This window comes from Dipodomys spectabilis, unplaced genomic scaffold, assembly GCF_019054845.1.
Source record: "Dipodomys spectabilis isolate Male_0828 unplaced genomic scaffold, ASM1905484v1 ptg000296l, whole genome shotgun sequence".
Lineage (NCBI taxonomy): Eukaryota > Metazoa > Chordata > Mammalia > Rodentia > Heteromyidae > Dipodomys > Dipodomys spectabilis.
The window spans coordinates 64,256-66,666 of record NW_024870973.1 but is presented as its reverse complement, the minus strand read 5'-3'; positions in this window follow the sequence as shown (position 1 = coordinate 66,666).

The following is a 2,411-nucleotide window of genomic DNA, read 5'->3' as shown; positions in this document are numbered from 1 at the left end:
TGTGGCTCAAGTGGTAGAGCACTCGTGTTAAGCAAAAGAACTTAGTGTGGTCCAGAGTAATTTTGTCATATTTCCTCCATGAATAGGAACACTGTACCTTCTGTTTGAATTTCAGAGAATTCCCAGCCAGTGTTTTAAAAACTAATATTTGAAGGTGTTGTCTATTATAGACAATTTGGGGGAATTTAGGAACTAAGCTACATATGTTTTGGGGAAAAAGCAACTGGTTTTTTTTTTTTTTTTTTTTATCTGCTTTGAAGTGTGTAAAAATGTGCAATGAACAGGATTTTTTTTTTCTCTTTTACGATTCTTGTTGTGAGAAAATACACCACGTCGCCATTACAGTCATTTTTAGGTGTGAAGTTCGGGGGGACTAAGAACATTTGTATAAGCCTCTATTTCTAAAACTCTTGTGGGTCTTGTGAAATGGGAACACTTACCCATTGAACAATAACTCTCCCATTTCCCCAAGCATCTGCCAACTACCAGACTACCACTTTTTCCTTTTCCTCCTCTTCCTCCTCTTCCTCCTCTGCTGCTCTCCCCCTCTCCCCCCTTCTTTTTTTTCTTTCTGTTGGTTGTAGGGCTTGAACTCTGGGCCTGGGCACCATCCCTGAACTCTTTTTACTCTACCGCTTTGAAACACAGCACCACTTCTAGGTTTGGGTGGTTCATTGGAGATTAGAGTCTCATGGACTTTTCTGCCCCTGGCTGGCCTTGAACTGCGATCCTCGATTTCAGCCTCCTGAGCAGCTGAAATGATAGTTGTGAGCCACCGGCGCTCAGCTGCTATTATGGGTATTTGGTTGTGTTTTGAGGTTAGGTCAGGCCTTGTAACCCAGGCTGGCTTGAGATGGAAGATGAACCCATGGTGATTTTGGATTGGCATCTCTTTTAACATGGGATGTTAAATTTCTTACCCATTACATTTTTATTCTCTTTAAGTAGTTGTAAAAAAAAAAGGGGGGGGGTTCAATTTATTAGTACCATGCATCTTGATATCCATTTTACTATCAAAATCTTCTCATTTCTACGTACACTAACATCCTTTTTTTAAAATTTTAACCTTGTGGTATCTTTAGATTCTGTGTATCGTAGGTGCTTGAATAGTAAATGAATGGTTATATAACTGAATAGTCTTGTATTCTTAATGGTTTCCATATTTGTTTATTTAGTCTGGGCCCCGGGGCTGGAATTCAGTATCTGATGCTTTCACTCACTGGCTGGTGCTCTTCTGCCTGAGCCACGCTTCCAGCCCCTGGCTTTTATATTTTTACCTGACCTGGAATTGTGACTAATTCTTGACTTAGCACGGTTGGCTAACGTCTTGGTTTTGTGGTTGTTTGTAGTTGTGAGGCTTAAGCTCGGGGCCTGGGCGCTGTCCCCTGAGCTCTGTTGCTCAAGGCTTTTCTGTCCAGACTGGCTTCGAACTGCGATCCTCAGCAGTCAGCCTCCTGAGTAGCGGGGAGAGCAGGCGTGAGCCACTGGCGCCTGGCTTGGACTTCTTGCTCCCTCCTGCCCCAGGTGTGTGGGATGGCTAGGATTAGGTTCAGCCATGGGTAACAAAGAATGGCTAAGTGTGGATTTGTTTCTCTCTGATTTCAGGGTACCCGCCGCTCAGCTGCGTCGCCCCTGGCTCTGACCTGTGAACTCGGCTTGTTAGGGCTTACTCAATCTCAGCTGGGTTGCAGGCCTCGGCTAAAAGAAAAGCCAGGGGAGCGCCTATCTCTGAAGCCTAGCTTCTGGAAGTTTCGATCTCTTAGCTGACCACATCTAGCTGCAAGAGATTCAGTGGCATTAGGGTACGAATGGACCTATGAGCACCGAAGTGGTAGAAAGGGCTGGGCAGGTGGCTCAGTGGTAGAGCGCTCGCCCAGCAGGCATGAAGCCCTGGGTTCGAGTCCTCACTACCACAGACAGCAGAAAAAGCCAGAAGTGGCGCTGTGGCTCAAGTGGTTAGGGCACCAGCCTTGAGCCAAGGAAGCTCAGGGACAGCGCCCAGGCCTTGAGTTCAAGCCCCAGAAAAAACAGAAGTGCTAGAAAATGCTTTTAGGGAGCTAGATGGGTGTCAGCCTGCATCATAGAAAGCTATGGATTCGGGAGTCGCTGCGACTGTCACTAACTGTGATTTGAGCCGAGTCCCCCGTCCTGTCAGGACGCTTCTTGGCTAGAGCCAGGCAGAGCGGCTTCCGAGCGCCGACAGGAATCACATGGCGCTTGCTTCGGGCACCCCTCAACCTGTGAGTGTCTCCCCTTCACCCCACATTCCCTTTGTGGCCTTCAGCGTGTGGCAGGAAAGCAGAGAGCAAAGCCTCGTTCTGGCTGGCCTGGAGTGGCACCTGTTTAAAATGGTGACGTTTGCCTGTGTTCTTCACGTCATTTCGATGATAAGCTGATTTTTTTCTTCTGTG